The sequence below is a fragment of the Halichoerus grypus genome, chromosome 12, assembly GCF_964656455.1.
Source record: "Halichoerus grypus chromosome 12, mHalGry1.hap1.1, whole genome shotgun sequence".
Classification (NCBI taxonomy): Eukaryota; Metazoa; Chordata; class Mammalia; order Carnivora; family Phocidae; genus Halichoerus; species Halichoerus grypus.
The window spans coordinates 69,244,820-69,265,176 of record NC_135723.1 but is presented as its reverse complement, the minus strand read 5'-3'; the positions used below and the strand labels follow the sequence as shown (position 1 = coordinate 69,265,176).

Sequence of the window (20,357 nt, the reverse complement as noted above, 5' to 3'; positions counted from 1 at the left end):
CATACAGATGAGTGCGTAGAACAACACGCAATCTTTTTCTCCAAGAATAGATGTTGTGTTTTTCGTATTTAACTCGGTTATATCATTAGCTCTGATTTAAATTAAGAAGTACAGATTTTTATTTGTAAAAATCTGCCCACATAGAGTGGTATGGTGCAAAGGACATAGAACTTGGAAGGGTAAGTCTAGAGTGGGAGTTCAGAAAAATGAGAGTCTATGCTTCTAAAAGACTCACAAAGTGCCAGGTACTATGAGCAGTGCTGTACCCATCTTTGCAGTCAGAAGACCCTAACTTCTCCACGTTAGGTCCCTGCCTGTGGCAAATCTCTAACCTCACGGGACCTCATTCTCTAATCTTAAAGGAAGATGATAGCATCATACCTACCTCATTACCAAATTGTTGTGAGGAGCAAATGTCATTGTTGAGAAAGTGCTCTGTAAACAAACAATATCGCTCTAAACAAATATTCACAGTTATTATGTTACTTTTTTATATCCTTTTTTACTCCCCCAAAGTTTTTGAGCCAGTTCATTACTATTATCCTAAGCAAAATTTGGAGAGCACATTTAGAAACCAAGAAGAATTTGCCAGAAAGAAAAAAAACAGGGCTGTGAAATGAAGGGGAGAAGTCATTGCCTACAGAGTCTCACTCAAACTTTGGAAATGAAAAGTTAAGGCCGGATGGGGAGATGGAGAGAGGGAAGTAGGGATTGCTATCCTGAGAACGTCCTCACTGTTTTCCAGTGAGGTATGTAAGCCAAGCATGGACCCTGAGAATGGACACTGGATTTAATGAGGCCACATGTAAATGCCTTAAAATATTACAGTGAAACCCAGTAAAAAAGGAGGTGGGGATTCTCTTCAAAATTCCTGGAAAAACTTCTAATGGATGACCAATAGTTGAATCTCTACAGCTGGAGGGTAGCAATAATGTTATCAAGATGTTTTAAAAACAAGGCAAAGCTCTTATTTTTATGACTCCTTACAAAACATAGTGGGCTATATCCAAAAGACGATCAGTTTGAAATATTTGGGTGTATATACTTAACACATGGTTATTGCTTCTAGCGTTGAATGCCTGCTTTTGCTTTTCAAGTACTTGAGTATCTGATAAACATTTCCTTAAATTTTGTGGGTTTTTTTGGGGCACATATCTATAAGCCTTTTTTCTTTAAAAAAAGTATTTGAAAGACTGAGTAGGTGGAGTTTTAATGGAGTGCTGGAGGGAGCACTCTAAAGGGATCTACTCTAGGCCTTGATAAAGAACTGTATGATTTGGACTAAAGATGTTAGACCCTTTGTGTCTCAGTTTCCTAACCTGTGAAATGAGCATATTAGACCATCTTCTAAAGGTCCTTTTTAATCCTAAAATTCTATTATTATATGAAAATATGTTTTCCTTCTCATTCTCTTATGCTGAAACTGTGTATGTGCACCTTAAAAAAAGAAAAAGCCCTCCCTTATCGTGGCCTAAGATAAATTAACATGATGGCAAGCAGTTATGTACAAACTTCCCAGTTATGGAAATATAGTGGATGGCTGGCTGGGTACCATATTTCTTCACAAAGATTTGAGATGAGCATTTTGTCTTTTTTTCTAACCCTGTATTTAATGACCTCTAAATAGCATCTACTGAGATCTTTTTCCACTCCTCCCATCATATTAAAGAAAACATTTTTATTTCTCCATTACTTTTTCTATCCTCTGGCACCACCTACTTTCTTTATATTAGAATTTGATTTGCTTTTACATTGCGGTCAGAGGAAGAATTGTAACCATGTCCTACTTCCCAGGTGTCGAAGCAGACATCACTTTATCAGAGGAGAGGCAGGGAGGAATTCACGGAGCTCTGTGCGGGACCTGTGTTCGGCGGCAACACACTGAAGCTTTCTGAAGTACTCACTGCCTGGCCAGTATCGGAGAGCTTTATCTTTGACAGCATGGACAAGCTGTGCTGATGTATTGCCCAGTGTTTACCTGCTTTATTTAGTTTCATGGGACTAAAGAGTGATAGATACGTAAGTGATTAAACCCTCGGAACCAGGTGGATGTGGAACATTTTAGTGGGCTGCAGATGGATCCATTGTTTCTTCAGATTGGCTAGAGCTACATTATTTTGAATTATTCTTTGGGGGCATCCTTCCTGAGGCTAGAAGGAGGGACTCATTTTTTTAGTATGCTAGTAGCTTCCTCTTAATGATCTCCTTCAAATTCCCCAACAGATACCTCATCTGTGATCATCTTCAGGGGCTCCTAAGTAATAACATTTAACTTACGTAAGTGTTATTTTTTAAACTCAGGTTCCAGACATTTCTGATCAACTTAATTAGTTTGCAATGAATATCACCATGCCACATCACACAGAAATTTTGCACTAGAGAAAATTCAGAGTGGGGCGGGGGGAAGTAAAATACCAAGCCCATTTTGTAGCAAAAGAGAAAAAAGGAAGAAAAAAAAAGAAGCGATAGGTGTAAAAAAGAACAAAGAAATAATAAAATACAGTTAATGAATCCTAAGTTGATTACCTTTTTCATAGGTCCCTAAATTTCTGGCCTAGAAAGCAGATAACACTGTTTACGAAGCCATTAACAGCAACAACCACCACCAAAGAAAAAAATTCCACCTACTCATCAGCATTCTAACTCAGTGTGTTGCCTGTGACAAGCGACACTCTTGAAAAGATGATCCTTCGACGCTTGTCTTGCCAGAAAGCTATTTCTGGCATAGCTACATGACTGGGGAGACTACGGCTAAGTCTTCCAGGCATGTTCCTGTGTCCATCATCTGGCATTGGTAGATGCTGATCAGATCACCAAACTCACTGGCGCGCACGGGGTGACAACACTGGGGACGGGAATGATTGTATTTCTCAGACTCAAGTGGGCACAGTGTTGATCTGTGTAATCCACAAAATATGTATGTGAGCTTTACCAAGGTTAAAGCGTGACTCCACTGTTCTTAGGTATCACTGATTGCAATTTAAAAATAGGCTCTGTCAGATTTAAGTATGTGTGAGTTTGGTATGGAAAGTTTCCCTGGAAAAGGTCTAAGAAAAACTGAAATCAATACTGCAGTGTACATTATCGAGGAGTTTGCAATCGGGAGGCTGAATGTCTGCTTCAAGCTTTTCCTCTTAGGAGGTACATCAGAAATCTCAGATCTGTTCTGTGGCAAAAACAGCACTTGTAATGAATAGCAGGAAAGCAAAGAAAACGCCTTTTCCTCTTTGTAATAAATCATTTTTTTTTTCTATAGATTGCATGTGGCGTTTGAGGCAGAGTGAGCCGGGCTGCCAATACCGCGAGCTAATGCTTCAGCACCTTTGGTTTTCCTCTCTGAGCAGGAAACCTCTTCTTAAACTTGTTCATTTTACAGAGGGAAAATCAAAGCCAGTGGCATGTTGTCAGAGCTGTTTTATTGTCATCATTTACAAAGGTCACTGGAATTAATTGACTTCTTACATATTGTAAAGTGACTCATATTTTGACACATTTATGGGAAAGTGTCAGGATCTAAGTGACTGGTTATTGTCTTTTGGTTTTGGCCCATATTATAAACTAGGAAACCAATAATAACTCTGAAATCACATTTGTAAGGGAAAAAAAAAATACCGTGCGGTTGGAAAGAAGCAGACTCCATTAACTATTTGGTCAGTTAAACTAAAGGAAGGGAAGAGAGAGCTCCAGAAGACAAAATGCAAATACCAGGTTTGTTTTAATGTCTTTACAGGACCCATTAAAGGAGGCAGTGAATGTTTCCACGAACATCCTCAATTGATGTTGTCTGTTTGAAAGCATATTCTAAGTAGCTGGCTTCCTTTTACAAGACTGGAAGTATAAATTAACCCACACCGTGTTCCATGAATCATCGGTACATGGATGCTCATAGTTTACTGAGAGTAATTCTGTCTCAAAGGTATTGCTTCTGAAACTAAAGAGAAATGTAGGATATGAGTAATATTTATAGTACCAGGGCAGGCACACTATTTTCCTAGGTAGATATTTTGAATCCTTACTTCTTGCCTTTCTCTTCTTCACACTATCCCCTTTTCACTAAATTTTAAGGAAGGTTCTACTCATATTCATAGCCTGCTCTCACTAAAATTAGAGGCATGGAAACAAGGACATATTGTTAAAAATAAATAAATTAGAGGCAAATTAAGCCACATAGCTCAATAACAGCAAAGGGAATATAGTAGTCGGTTTGAACAAAAATCTTCTGAAATAGCAAATGTACTTTAAAGCCACCCTGCTGTGATTCTGTTAATTACCAAAGAAGATGAGAACTCTCCTGGTTCATGGGATCCTTTTGCCTCGCGTGTGTTGGTTGCAGCTGCATTAGCAATCAGACATTTGCACTGTCCCTTCAGACCAGCGGGGGGGATGTTATTAAAGGGAAGTCATTTACCCCAATCCGTAAGATGTAGCCTGGCAGAAATTCAATAACTGTTTGTGATATGCTCATTCCGCCACTCTGCTTAATGGTTTTAGCTCTTGACATACAGCACCATTTGCCTTAATCTCCATCCGCTGGGTGAAAGGGAGAAAAATGCCCCATTTAGGGGGTTGGTTTCAAAATACAGAATGATGTGTGATCCGCTTTTCATTACAAATAATGTGAAGAAAAAAAAAGAAAATTCCCCCCTTCTCCTTCCTCTCCTCTCCACTCCCACTGTCCCCTTCTCCCCTCTCCCCCTCCTCTCTCTCCTCTCCCCAGCACTGCTTTTTCTCTCCCACTCACAGCCTCTGATGGGCGTTCAAGCTAGTAAAATGCATGTTGGAGAATCCCACAAACACAGCTAAGCATACCCAAAGCCAGAGGGCTTTTGCATTTGAATTTCTCCTCAAAAGTAAAATGGAAAGAAGAATGCTTTAGAATTCAGACAAGACGAAAACATCAACGGAGAATTTAGGTTTGGAAAAAAAAGAAAACAAACCAAGCATCAACTAAAGAAGAAATAGAGCATATTTAAATAGAAATGTATATTTTAAACTTACCTTGCCAAAGCAGTTTCTGTGATACCCCACCTTCCGTGTCCCTCTGTGCTGGCTTCCTCAGTTCTTCAGTTGCGATAATCACATGGTTGTGTTCTTGCCCGGGTGTAAATAGGTGCATGTGTGTGTGTAATAAAGTATACACAAACATGTACTATAGGTGGGCACACATGCGAGCGAGCTTATGTCTGTATTCTAAGATATAAAGGAAGGCAGGAGGCTGCAGCTAGGGCTCCTTCTTTTCTCCGGAACTCTTTCTCTCAGCCGGCAGGCTGAGGCTCTCAATCCAGTGAAGAGAGATCCTGGGAGCTGGCTTTCTTTCTCCTTGTTTCCATGGTGGTTAGTGGTGCATCGTTCACCCGATCAGTTGTCACACTGACATGGTGCTGCCTGCTCAGCGGTCATTAATAACTGAACACCCTCCGCTCCCCAGAGAGGAGCCAATCGCTTCGGATTGCCAAGATGTAGCACTCGCAGCTGCTCCCGTCTGGTTGGCTGAAACAACCTGTCTGTTCTATGACACTGCTGCTTAGGATACAAATAAATGAAACAGGCTTGCATATTTTCCTAGGTATCATTCCCTTCCTTCCTGCCTTCCTGCCTGCCTTTCATCCTTCCTTCCTTCCTTCCTCCCTTTCTCCTCTCCTTCCTTCCTTCCTTCCTTCCTTCCTCTTTTCCTCCCCCCCTTCCTTCATCCTTCCTCCATCCTTTCTTCCCCCCCCCCTTTTTTTTGAGAGGAAAGAATTTTTGACAAGTTTTCCCATTTTTAGGTTATCATTCATCCAGAGAAATTGTGTTTTCTCTCTGAAAATAGCAGGGTGTGCTACAAATAAGGATTTCCCAAATATTAAAAACACCTGGGGGAGATGCAGCACCTCTGACTCTCTCTCTGTAAAGTTCACCAGTGGCTATATTATTTAAGAAGAGTAGCTTGAAACTGTTTGGAGTGGCATTTGGGTTTCTGTAGATTCTACTTAATTTAGTGTATGTGCTTACTGTTCAATAGCACTTTTTTTTTTTTTTTAAGCCATGAGATTTCTTATCTGGATTGACCACATTTTTAAAATAAAGCATGTATTTTTTTTCTCTATAATTCACAACATTGGCATATGAGGGGGTGTTTCAAAAAATAAGTATTTCCAATTATATTCATTTCTTTATAGCTGATGCAATTAATCTGACAGCCACAGATGAATGGATACATGTGTCAAGGTGTTTGTGTGGGTATTTCTCTGTGTGTGTATTTAGGAGGTATGTTTTACTACTTTTGGGGAAGTATTTCAACTCTAATAAATTAAATCCTCGAGAAAATTATTTCCCTTTATTCTTAGACTTACAAATTCTGAATGTATATTTACCAGAAAAATGTGCTATACATACCACATATGTAAAACACGTATCCAGTTATCAGACATTGAAAAAAGAAACACAGGAAAGTATAGCAGTGTATATTTCTGAAAGAACACCTAGGAGTAAATAGACAGCAATTTTAAAAATGCATGTTTTACAACCTTAATTAGTATACTAGAGGAACATCTTGTTGAGAAGACTGGAACATGAGGATTAATTTATCAACAGGTCAAAAACAGGCTAAATTCATGGCTCCAAGCCCTGGTTTTGAGAGACTACCCTCTAGTGGAGTAAAAAAAAATGACATTTTCATGTTAATAGATCTAGTTGGGCGGGGGAAGCTTCACATCTGATTGTTCCTTAAGTGTTTATTGAAATGACATAGACCAATAGTTTTAAGTTATTATAATCATAATACCAGGAAATTTATAAAGACATTAGCTTTGTTTCTAACCACTAAACATTCCCGCTCTGTAGGTTTTTTTTTTTTAAAGTTCTCAAGTGCTTTATTTTTTCCTTCTCTAAAAATTTATTCAAATGGTTGCTAGTCTTTTGAATAAAAATGAGTTCGAGACAAAGGTAGTTTCTTGCTTAACCTACTAACACTCATTTCAGAAAGTGTATTATAAGGCTTTATTCTTTACTAGGTATTGTGGCATTTGCTCTGTAAATGTTGCTCTGTGAATGGTAGGGATTATGGTCAAGTGTTGGGGATGCTGAGACGGAGTGTGTCTACATATAGTTTAGTGTACTTGTAATAATAGTAATAATCATCCTCAGTATGCTTCCCTCGATTTTACTCTCTCCAGCTTTAATTCCTTATGTATTCCATGTCATTTCAACATCTGCAGGATTACATTTCCATGTATTGGAAGAATTATGATAAAATTGTGATAATTATTTGAGAAAGGAACTTTCGTTTTATATTCTTGGTTCCTTAAGAATTTCATTTTGGTTGATTGGTATTGGCTGTATAATTGACAAATTCAGTAATCAAACCAATTATAATGTACTTCCATAATGAAAGTAAGTGGTGATAATCAGATACATGATTAAACCACTTTCTTGGTTTATAAATGAAACCAGCAATCATACCTAATATTTTAAATTTCAGTCTCTTTAAGAAATGAAAGAAAAATCCAAGTTTTAATTTAGTGAAATTTGAATATTTTTAAATGCTACCTTATGCTATATCATAGGAAATTGTTTTCACTCATTGTTTAGCTTTTCTTCGGCATATGGGGATGAGATTGCTTTTTTTGCAATTGTCCTTTTGCTGTAGGCACATGATAAATTCAAAAGATTTCATTTTTATCAGTTTCATATCATGGAACATTAGAAGTGAGATTGTAATGTGAGAGCGAAAAATAACTCTGGCTTTGTATGAAAAGGGTGAAGAGTTTGTTCTTTGGCTGTAGTTTTCTTCTTGCTGCAAGAGCATGAGCAGCTTCCTCTAGAATCAGTATATGTTCAGGTGATTGTCAGTTACCAGCCGTTTACTGGAAATATGAAAGGTAGCTCTCCAAAAAGACATGTTAAAAACTTACTTAGGTATCACATCTTTATAATGAAGTGCCATATAAAAACATTAAACCGTGACTGAGTAAGGATTTCAGCGATTTTGAATTAGTACAATTGTGAATAGTCATCAAATGAGAACCATGGACTCTTTAGACTCCAATACCCTGAGTCCCAAGAGGTCAAGCAACTTGTCTAAGTGCACACAGATGGCCAGAGAGAGCAATAATGGACCCTACCATCTACGGGATAATTGATAAATCTCCACTTTTTCTTCTTTTCCCATCTCCATTTTTTCCTTTTTTTCTTTTCTTTCTCAAGTTTTTGCCTTTACAACCCACTAAAACTTCAGAGCAGTTTCACATTCCAAATATACTGTATCATGTGGATGTGGATGTCAGCTGCCTCGCAGTGAACATCTACAGGGTTTCCTGAAGGAGTATTCAGTTCTAATGAAAATGTATTGCAATGATTTTAAAACATAAATGAATCATTACAGCCCTTATATTATGTTGAAAAAGTTCTGCCTTCATCATCAAATAAACGATAGGGGCACAATTAAGTATTTATTTGTTGATTTAATGGTTGAAGTTCGGGCGCCTGGGTGGGTCAGTTGGTTAAGCGACTGCCTTCGGCTCAGGTCATGATCCTGGAGTCCCAGGATCAAGTCCCGCATTGGGCTCCCTGCTCGGCAGGGAGTCTGCTTCTCCCTCTGACCCTCCCCCCTCTCATGCTCACGCTCTCTCATTCTCTCTTTCAAATAAATAAATAAAATCTTTAAAAAAAAAATGGTTGAAGTTCCTATTAATTTGTGAAGGTTTCTTGTTTCACGGAATCCTGGGCATTGCTTTCCTGTTCACTTTCGTTGGAGGAGTGGTCTGGGTAGAGGGTCAGAGTGCCCTTTCTGGGAATAGGCTACCTGGGTTTGAGAGCTTACCTTGCCACTTCCTCACTTTGTGACCCTGAACAAGAACTTAACATCTCTGTATCTCAGTTTCTTCCTAGGAATGTTACGAGGATTAATGTAGTTAATTGTGCAAAAGCTTAGGAAAGTACTTGGGATATAGTAAGCTTGAATGGATGTTTGCCTCGCCATTATGGCTATTGTCACTGTTGTCATTGTAATTACCATCATCATCATCCGTTCCAGTTCTCTGCTTTGTTTGGAATGTCCCTTCTACCTTCCACTCAGGCCCCTACCTGTACCTGGTCCTAAATAAGTGAGCTCAGTGCAAATGCTACTTCCCCTGTGAAGTCTTTTCTGGCCCCCTAACAAGATATGATCTCTCATTAGACCCACAATCGCAATCTTTATCCCGCCCCCCACCATTTATCACTTTTTAAAATGTATTACAATTGTTTCTATAATTTGGCCCATTTCCCTTTTTAGTTTATAGAGTCTCCTGGAAGAGGTCTATATTTTATTCATCTTTAAGCTCCATAGCTTACATAAACATAGAGAAAACAATGTTTGTTGAATACTAACTGTGTATGTTTTAAAAGTTATTGAATTTCCACAACATAAAATAGATATTTTATCCCCATTTGACAGTGTAGAAACATTGGCTCAGAGAAGTTAGGTTTCTTGCCCAGTGTACCAAAACTGTGAAATAATGGGGTAAAAATTTGAACTCAGTTCTGTCTGCCCACAGAGCCAAGGCTCTTTTACACTACAAGCCACTCAATATTCATTTGTAAAATAAATGAATGCTTGATCGATGACTGAGCCAACCAATTCAATACAGTCAGCAACAAGGGATGCTAAAAATAAAATACTATTTTTAGTATTGAATTATATATAATATAATCAATATATAAAATATATTTATATTATATTACATTATATATAATAATATATGATTAGTATAGAATTGAAAGGAATGAATTTTTGCACTAGGCAGTGGATGCTTTTATAAAGTTATGGTTGTTCAGTGTTAGTGAAAGAATTTGCTGGCTCTGTTTGAGAAACAGAGCTCTGAAGAAAGGCAGTGTCTGGTTGGAAAGGGAGTTGGTATGCTCAGAAAGCTAAATAACTATGCATGGGCCCCTGATGAGGAGGGGCTGACATTGTACTGAGAAGATCTTCAGTGACATGGTCCTTTGTAGTCTAATTCTGATAGCACATTAGCTCTTAATTAAGTTAGAAGCATGATGTAAGGGGAGTGGCATTGGCTGTTTGTTAGAATGTTGAACAAAAGCACGTTGGATCAGAGAGTTCTCATTTTTTTTTTTTTTCAAAAGGGTTTTAGAAAGTAGAATTGGAAACAAAAATGATCCCCATTCAACTATGGCTCTTATTTTTAAACTGATAAGAACAGATACTACACTTGATCTTAGCCAAAAGGCTGAGAAGCGATTTGTGGCTCTTATTTTTTATTATGACTTTCTTCTTATGGTAAAATATATAATGTAACATTAACCATTTTAACAGTTTTTAAGCTCATAGTTCAGGGGCACAAGTACATTCACATGGTTGTACAACCACAGTATGGCTTTTTGTGAACATTTAGAATCAGAGATCCACAGAATATCAGAACTGGAGAAGAAGGAGATCTTTACGTGCTAAAATATGCAAATTCGACTATCAGAATTTAGCAAACATAAGAAGAAACAAAGATTGATGGGGGCGGGGTTGTAAGAGAGAAAAATAAAGCAGGCATGTCCTCCCTCTGTGACAAGTGTGATAAGTAGAAATGTGCTGCTCCCGCAGGGACCCTGTTCCCTTTCTCCTCTCCCAGGATGGCATCTCTCCATGCCTAGGCCGATTAGGGAGTTAAGATTTATATTTTGCTGTAACCCAGCATATAGGTCTTATTTTTTAATGAGGGATAAAACTCCACTTGAAGAACAAAAGTAATTTTATCACTCAAGGAAAGTCACCACCAGGAATGAGAAAGATGTCAGAAATCAAGGAGATAAATCTCTGTATCTTCTTCAGACTTCTTTCTCCCTCTCTTTCCTTCTTTGCTCTGTAGATCCAAACTGTGTCTTATCTTGGCTTCTCTCTGTGCGTCTCTTTAATCTTTTCTTTCGGAGGATTGAATATTACTTCTTCTCTAGCCATGTAAACAATTAGTGAAATAAAACAGTGAAATCATTTTTTTTTTTAAATATAGCAGGTAGGTAAATAGATAGGTAGACAGTTTGTAAGTCACACGGAAATAACTGAAAAGAACAGAAATAACTGAAAAGAAATACATCAAAAAAGGAAATAAACCCCTAGCAGTAGTTATCTTTGATAAGATAATAGGTGGTTTTATTTTTTTATATTTCTCAAATGTTCCACAGTAAGTACATAGTATTTTTATAATCAGAAATAATAGCTATTACTTAAAACATAAGATACGAATTTCTTTTGAGGTAGAACTTTACTCTTCAACTGAAGCTGACTTGTTTGGTAAAATCTCGGACCTTTTTAACTTAGCATTCAGTTCTTCCACAACATAATAATTAAGATAGCGGCAGTAATAGTAGACAACATTTATTGAGCACTCCTTTTGTGCCAGGTGGTTTGTTAGGAGTTTTTCTTGAATTGTCTCATTCAGTGCTCCCTATTAAAGTACTAGCTCTTAGTTTCATTTTGCACATCAGAAAACTGAGGGCTGAGTGTGCAAAAACTCATGGAGTTGCTCATTGGTAGAGTCAGCAATCAAACCAAAGCGTTTCTGACTCCAAGGCTGAAACTCACAGCTCCTCTGCTCCATCAGCTGATATGTCTCCATACATATCAGTGGCTATTCTCTCTCTCCCTAACTCCAGCGCATCCCCTTCCTCAGCACAGCACAGGGCTGATCATTTCCGGAATGTATCTTGTACGTTGCATTCTTAGCTCTCTGTTTTTTCTGTGAACGGGCCAGGTCTATAAGGCTTCTGCTCCAAGATCTCATCCTTTTTTTTTTTTTTTTTAATTTTATTATGTTATGTTAATCACCATACATTACATCATTAGTTTTTGATGTAGTGTTCCATGATTCATTGGAATAACATGTATAACACCCAATGCTCCATTCAATACGTGCCCTCTTTAATACCCATCACTGGGCTCACCCATCTCCCCACCCCCCTCCCCTCTAGAACCCTCAGTTTGTTTCTCAGAGTCCATCGTCTCTCATGGTTCTTCTCCCCCTCTGATTTCCCCCCCTTCATTTTTCCCTTCCTGCTATCTTTTTTTTTTTTTTTTAACATATAATGTATTATTTGTTTCAGAGGTACAGGTCTGTGATTCAACAGTCTTACACAATTCACAGCGCTCACCATAGCACATACCCTCCCCAGTGTCTATCACCCAGCCACCCCATCCCTCCCACCCCCCACCACTCCAGCAACCCTCAGTTTGTTTCCTGAGATTAAGAATTCCTCATCCTTTAAGAAGCTCCCCCATCTCAGTGAAAGTGAGTATTTTCCTTATTTTATCACATTTTATATTTACTTTTTATTTTGTTTCTCTTGTGCTAACATGCATTATCATGTATGGTTTATTTGTGCCTAGATAGTAAGCAACTTGAAGGCAGAAGTAATGTCCTACTTGCTTTGTATATTCTGTAGTGCACTTACATATTAAAAGGTCAATAATTGATTAATTAAACCTCACTGAGTGACCGAAAGAGTAATTTACTACTCTCTTCTGTGTGCTGGTTTTGTTCCAAACATTTGAGTAAAATCAGAGAATTATCACCCTATCACCCTATCACTCCCAGGGTGATAGACTTTGTCAGATCAGTGACTTCAGTTACACATGAGGCTATTCATAAGAGAGCTATTATTTATGGGAGAATAGAGTGTGTCTCTTGACTTGGCTGGCCACTTTCTCTTTTCATCTTCTGTGATTAGGACACATTAAATGCATTTGGGTTCATAAAAGTACAAAGATATGTGTAAGTTCTAGGCAAAAATAAAACTCCAAGAATCAAGAAGGCATGTACATCCATGTAAATTCTAGGCAAAAATTAAGAACCAGAATGGCATGAGATAACAGTTTGCCCCTGGTGTGATATTTGTATGCAAGATCTGTTCTGAATTTTTCTGCTTTCACATGGGGCTCTTTTGTAAAGGTGGGCTAATGAAAGTGATCCATTTATATCTAAACAAGAGATCAAAGCAGTGATTTCTTTGTAAGAGAAAGCAAACATTTTTTGTCACTAAAATATTTAGGCATCCAGTTATATTGCACCATCTAGAAGTTAAAGGGTCATTTGAATTTTCATGAATATTTTATGTCACTTTTGCTTCTTGACTTCTGCTAGACAGGAGAACAAAGGTGACTGTTAGTATTCTCATCTGATTCTCTTCTTCATTGATGGAGAATGCAGGAGGCCCAGAGCTAAAGTTCTCTGTCTAGTCTTTTAGTGATTGTTCATAGCGTTATTCCTTTTAGTATAGGGAAGGTACTTTCAAGAATGAAAGGCACTTACTACAACTCTCAAGGATAGCAGAATAGATGGGAGAGTCTTGTAGTTATTGCCTACACCAGGACCACTGCTGAATTTTCAGCTTTAAATTCTATCTCGTAATCCTACTATATTCTAAGACTATTTGGGAATGGGGGTGGGGCTGCTACAGTCTTTGGTCTTTAGACTGTCTTTAAAAATGAGTTGATTGGGGCGCCTGGGTGGCTCAGTCGGTTCAGTGTCTGACTCTGGATTTCGGCTCAGGTCATGATCTCGGGGTCCTGGGATGGAGCCCCAGGTCGGGACTCCCCACTCAGCAGGGAGTCTGCTTATCTCCCTCTCCCTCTGCCCATCCCACCCCGCCCCTGTGCACGTGCGCGCTCGCGCAAGCACTCTCTCTCTCTGAAATAAATCAATAAATCTTAAAAAAAAACACAAACCCAAGTTGATTAGATGAGCAAGTAGAGGCAGTTCTGGGCATGTACTTGGCACTCAATGTATATTTATTTTTGAGAGCTCCTGCTTCATTTATTACCCTCTGTATATGTTATTCAGGCCTGAACCCTCTTTGGATTCATCCTATTCATCAGCTGGTTTTTAATTCAGGGAGCTGGAAGAGTTCTGGGTAGCACAAGGAATGCTCAAATCAGGTCAAAGGCATATGGGTCAATGTGCAGACTTTGCTGATAGAATTCAAGGTTTGTCTATCGATGGCATTTATTGACCTCTGGGTGTGTGTAGGATATTCTTCAAGGCATCATGAGAAGGGGATAACAGCTGTGGTCTCTGCCATTCTCCACTATTTTAAATTTATTGGTAGCTGTCCACACTATGGATACTTTCAACTGCCAGCAAGACAAACCCTATTTAAACTAGCTTAGATTTAAACTAGCTCAAGTTAAAAGGTGAGGTTATAGCAAGGGTAATGTAGTCTCACATGTTATAATAGGAGCAGAGGGAAAACTGGGCCTCCAAGACAAATGGGCCATGGACTCAGATGCTCCCGGGAGATCCTGTCTCTGTTCTCCCCTGTCTGCTTTTCTCGGAGCATTGGCTTTATTTTCTCTTACTGCAGATGAGCTTTCTTTCCATGTACAGCAACCTGGCCCCCACCGGCTCTCAAGTCCTTGATCTCACAATTTTGCCACCCGAGAGACACTGTCCCTTTCCCTTAGTTTGAATTTGGAAGCTTTTGGGGGGGAGATCTTCCGCTAGCCTACTTGGGTCCCATGCTTACCCCTGGATCAAGTACTCTTCTGTCATTTCTACTCCCCTTCCCCCAAATTAGAGGGTAGGGGACAAGGAGTACTTCCCTGGGAAAAGGAAGACGTCCAAACAGTGAGCAGGAAGGACCTGGGAACACTAGGTACCATTTTTTGAGAGCTGTATGCCAAGCACTGAGCTAAATAAGCACTTTCCTGGCAGCATCTCTGTTTCTTATAGTTAGCTTGTGAGCAGATGCTGGTTTCTCATTTTGCAGATAGAGGAAGCAGCTTACTTCACCTCCTGTGGTAACGTGGCTCGTGAGTGGCTTAGCCAGGCTTGGGAGCCACATCTGTCTGGCTCCCGAGCTTGAGTTCTGAACCACTTGCTGTGCTAAGCGTAGGATTGTCATCAAATGAGACTTGGAGCTGCGTTCGCCGAGCACATGGCGCAGCAGTGTTGTGCGGCCCGTCGGACCTGCGCTTCCTGGCATCGGAGCCTCGGCGCCGGGGTCTGCGGCTGCTGGCCACCTCGTGCCCTGCCTCAGAGGACGGTGAGTCAGGCAGGGTGGGCACCGACCATGCCCTCTCTGCTGTCCTCGGAACTGTGGGTAACCTTTAGCTGAGATCCAAGTCCTGTAACCCTCACCATCTGTCTGACTCAGTCAAGTCACTCTCTGACACTTGGCCTTCTGTGGTCCTTGTGGATGTGGGCGGACTTTTGAGGCAGGCCTCTCCACCATGCTGCTCCTGTTGCATGGTTTTCTCTGTCTGGGATAACGAGGCTTCCAGCGTCCTCTCGCATACATACCGTCACATAGCTGATGCCCTCGGCTTCATCTACTCGAACCCGTGAATCCTCCCTATTCTTTTCACTTTTCCGATCGTTCACTCGTCAGCAGATTTGCCATCCCTTCAACTACTTCCCAAACCTCCCCTTCCATTTCCTCCTTTAGCTGAAATCCAATCTCCTTTTCAGGACCTGATTATTTCTGTGACCTCTCGCTTGGAGACCACTCACTGTCCCACCTCTCAGGGCTGGGTGTGCAGGCGAGCTTAAGAGGTCAGCTGTGTGTGTGTGCATGTTGGTGGGGGATCGTGTTCTTTTTTTTTTTTTTTAAGATTTTATTTATTTATTTGACAGAGAGAGAGACACAGCAAGAGAGGAATACAAGCAGGGGGAGTGGGAGAGGGAGAAGCAGGCTTCCCGCTGAGCAGGGAGCCCGATGAGGGGCTCGATCCCAGGACCCTGGGATCATGACCTGAGCAGAAGGCAGACGCTTAACGACTGAGCCACCCTGGTGCCCCAGGGGATCATGTTCTTACACATCCTCTGGCTTCCCAATACCAGCTTCAGGCCATGAATTATTACACTTTTCTATAAGGCACATACCACTCTTTACCTCCCCACTTTGTTCTTATCTACTTGTCAGGAGATTCCAGACTTGATACCTGGTGAAAAATATTCTCTTCTGCCCAAATACTGCTAAAGTCTTGAGAGATTTCAACTTTTACATATAAAACCAGCCCCAGATTACTAAGTTCCTTAAATGAAAATAAGTGTCACTTTTATTTCATTTCAGAAACCCATTCCCGGAGATGCTCCCTTGATCTTATTGGTAATTCGAGGTGTCCTGCCTTGGATATCTTGAACTGAAGTATCCTGCTTTCTACCATAACTCTATCTATTTGGCTGTTTTAAAACTATGCTCCTCCTATGTCTGCTTCTTGACACTATGAAGACCTCAAATCCTTGAGACCGGTTCTCTCCTGGTCATCTTTCTTTCTCTCCCTTTCCTTCCTACCAAGGTTGGTCGTGTAAACTGATCAGTCACCTGGATTCTCTTGCTCTGGTCCTCTATCATGCGCAGAACCCCTGAACAACGCCGTGATGGTTCTTCTCTGCTCCTGGCTCCAGGAGTTAGTGTTCCTGGAGGAAATCATGTGGTGGCGCACACACTATACCCCCAACAAATGCAGGGTGTCGTGGTTCGGCTGGCTCTGCGGCAGTCCTCTTCCATTTTGGTATCCATCCTAAGGCCACTCTTTATCCTGTCATCTACAGGGATGATTCCAAACTTTCACACTTTCTTCAACATCCCTTTTCAACCTAAATATTCTTAGGAAAATGCTATTGCTTTTAACTTCATTGAACTTGCTCCTTTAGGTGTGAGCTCCCTTTATTGCACACCTTCCTAGCTTACTAATGTCTCTTTATCCACATGCATCATTATCTCTCATTTGTAGTCTTAAAGGATGAGGCTTTTTCTTATTACCAGTCTCTATGTCCCTCCGAATTCATCTACATCTGTGTTCTTAGGAATTTGTCTCTAAAAGCCTTTTTCCCCATTCCACTCTGCAATTGACTTATTTACACAAAATCCATAGGCATGCTTCTTACTCATACTAGAATATTAACAACAGTCCTCCTTTTAACCCTTAAACCTTCTCTGCCATTCCATTTCTGTCCTCCTCATAAATTTCGCAAGGGACCTGTCAACATTGCTACTGTTGCATTCATCACTTTCTCCTTTTCCAGCTCCTTTTTATCCAGCTTCTACTCCACACATGCCACTGAAACTCCCCTTTGAATCTCCTCAGTGCCCTCCCGATTTGGTTCTTGCTCATCGAAGCCTCCTGGTCCCACTCATACTTGCCTGCGTACTTTGCCTGCTGTCCTTTTGGGCTCATCTGTCTCTTAAATATTTAAACTAGGTTTCTTATTTTTCCAATTGCTCTTCCTATGCTCTCTTAGATAATATAATCTCTTCTTATGTAATCACTACTCTCAAATGTATATCACTGCTCCTGCAAATAACGTTCTTCTTCTATACGTATTATATGTAGTCCTCAAACTGTCTGATGAATGTGCCTACTTTCATGAGCCCAGGCACCTCATGCCCTCCATGTCTAAACCTGACCTCTTAAGCTCGCCTGACTACTGGCTTTTCTTCCTTTTTTTTAAAAATTTATTTCAGTTAGAGTAGCACTACCCATTCACTCGGGGGGGGGGGGGTTCAGCAACTTTGATCCTCCTTGGGTCTTATATCCTGCATTCAACTGGTCTAAACCCTCTGGTTTTACCCCCACATTTCCTTGACTCTTGCTCTTGATCAGCTAGGCCTCCATCATCCCATGGTCTGTCTGCAAGTCCTCTTAACTTCCTGCTTCCAGTGTTGCCCTCTCCAGTCCATCTTCTGCAAACAAAACCCTATTTTGTGTCTCATCACAAATGGAAAAATACCCCAAGCTCCTTAGCGTTCAGTTCTTCCTGTACCCTGGCTCTTGGATCCAGGTACTCATTACTGGTCACCTTTTGCTCCAGCCACATAAACTGCTGTTCCTCAAGTGCCATGCTGGTTTTTCTCTGCTTTGTGTCTGTCCTGATTCCACGCAGGGCACTTGGAGTGCTTGGCCTGCCATGACACGCATCAGGCACACAGCTTTCATTAGCAAGGCCGTTCCCCCTTAATCCTCGGGTTAAATAGCCCCTCTTGTGGGAGATCTGTCCCTGCTCAAAGAGGCTGGGTTTAGTGCTCTGCTTCTGGGCTCATAATATAGAATAATTGATCAGAATGCATTATTGTATCAATGGATGAATGGATTTTGAGTAGAGGTTTAATGGGTAAGAAAGTAAAATTGCAAAGTGTTTAAGCAGAGCAGCATTGAGTCTTTAAATCTGTAAGAGTGGATGTGTAGACTTTAAATGAGAGCAAGGCTATGCTTTGGTTCTTGTGCGAGACAATTAGCCATAATCCATGGCCAACTGGGTCAGAGATATTTGTTCTTGATTGCATAGAGAACCATTGTGTAAATAGGAATCACGAGAAGGACTCCATCACAGTTTCTGGAGAAAGACAGCTCACTACTATCAATGATGGGGATGCAGTATTCTCTCTGATAGCAAATTTCATGTTGTTGTTATTCTGTTGTTACATTTATTATTGCTGTTGCTCAGGGAAATACAAATGATTTTCCTTGAGCTATCCACAAAACACAGTGGAATAGATCAGAATTTGAAATATATACTGCTTTCCAAATGCAGAAATTATGTATGCTGAAATCACAAGAGTACCTAGTATAATAATAAATAGCATTTGTTGAGTATTAACCTCATGTCAGACACTGAAGTGTATACAGAACTGTGTACATACAGTTTTATCCCTTATAAAACTGTGACATTCAGGAACTTTCCCCTTTTCACAGAAAAGGAAACCGAGCTTCAGAGAGTTTGGTTAATGTCGGCAATCACAGAGATAGTCAGGAGCTAAGGCTGGAATATAGGTTGAATTCCAAAGCTAACACTCTAAAAAGTGTCTTTTCTTCCCTCCAAATATCTTTTGAGGCCCATGCTCCTCTTCTTTGCGTGTTTTATAGCATAACTTTTGCTTTGTGTTTGATTATTTGTAACCAGATGCATGGAAGAATGCCAACCATAATTTAGCTGTACTTCACTTTGCTCACTTCAGAATCTTTGACTGTATTCCTATCTTTCTGATTGGATGATTTCAACATAGTGTGAAGATATCTGTAAACCATTATCCTCAACACAGGTATCATATCAACTCTGATAATTTTTTTTTTAATTTTCATGTTGGTTTTTAGTCTAGGATAGCCTATACTTGACTGCCCTTTTGCGTCAATATTTAAGATGAATGATGATTGTATTACTCTGTTAAAGAAGCCAGGTTTTTTTTTTTTTCTTTTCTCTTCTGTGTGTGTGTGTGTGTGTGTGTGTGTGTGTGTTGTGTTGTTCTGAAAATAAATAAACAGATAAATGTGTACGCATACATAAAACTTCAACAATGCTATACATAAAACTACTGTTTTATTTTTTAACTTTATTTGAGACTGTAAAAAGGCAAAATATATACCCTTTCCAAGCAACAGAATTTCAGAGCTTTATCAAAGATGATTGCTATGCAGAAAACTGGAAAATCAGAAGAAGCAGTCTTTAGGCTTTTTTAGACAGAAAAAATAATAAGACAAGCTTAGGTTTTTAAGACAAGGAAATGTTTTAAAATGTACTCAAAGGAAAACATGTGTCTGTCTCTTTGGTGAGATCTCTTATTTTTCTTTCCATTCCATGACATGATGCAGAAAATGAGTAAATGAACCCTCACCACTAAGAGTACTTCTTACATCCTTAACCTTTTATAAAGGGTACGTTTTATTAGAAATGCAATGAATATTCAGTGTTTTAGCCATTTCAGACTTTGGAGGTGCTCCCCAGCTGCATAATGCTCACTGGGAGCCTATGTGTGAACTGCAAGGCGGGGAGAAGCCTGGCTGACTGGAGGGGCTGTGCTTTCACATAGTTCCCATTACTAAGGAAACCACTCGTTTTGTCTGAACATGCTCTGAATAGATGTCTCATTTGAAGTCTAGTGCTCAAACCGTGAGGATTGCAGTATGGAGCCTAGAAAGAAATGAGGGGAACAAAAAATGCTTGAAAATGCCACCAAGCATTCACAAAGCGTCTTACTGTAATAACATTCCATGAGACAGAAGGTGCATTTATTTTTGCCGCATTCCAAGTTATTTTGGTGTTATAAAAGCAAATTCCTTTGCCTGCCCACGTAATCAAAATGAGCAAAGCAGATGTTCTTCTGACCTATTCTTAATTCCTGCTCTTGTTAGGGTCTCACTCAGAAGTGTGACATACAGCCCAGGCAGGACGAAATATGGATTCTCATATTAATCTAGATTTGCTCCGTGGCGCTTTGTAACTAAATGGTATGGTGCTATCTCTGTGCCAATAAACAAACACACGTTCGGAGTCAGACCTTGGAATTTGCAGCCTCCAAATTGTCACTGTTAAATTCAGAATGGCTACTGCAAACTGGTGCTTGGTGTTCTTTAGTGAGCATCCAATTCGGATAAGGGGTGAGAAAACACTGCTTCT

The 20,357-nt window shown here is 40.0% G+C and overlaps 2 protein-coding genes and 1 pseudogene across 4 annotated transcripts in view; 1 reads left to right on the top strand and 2 right to left on the bottom strand.

Annotated features, from left to right (window-relative positions):
• LRRN3 (leucine rich repeat neuronal 3) overlaps positions 1–5,498 on the bottom strand; it is a 34,728-nt gene extending 29,230 nt beyond the window's left edge. Inside the window, exon 1 of the mRNA XM_036106389.2 lies at positions 4,999–5,498. The gene's annotated coding sequence lies outside the window, so the exon portion shown is untranslated. The remainder of the gene's footprint in view (positions 1–4,998) is intronic.
• Positions 1–20,357, top strand: part of IMMP2L (inner mitochondrial membrane peptidase subunit 2) — an 861,167-nt gene that overhangs the window by 441,323 nt on the left and 399,487 nt on the right. The gene's annotated exons all lie outside the window — the stretch shown is intronic.
• On the bottom strand, positions 10,101–10,220 carry LOC118544563 (U2 spliceosomal RNA; annotated as a pseudogene).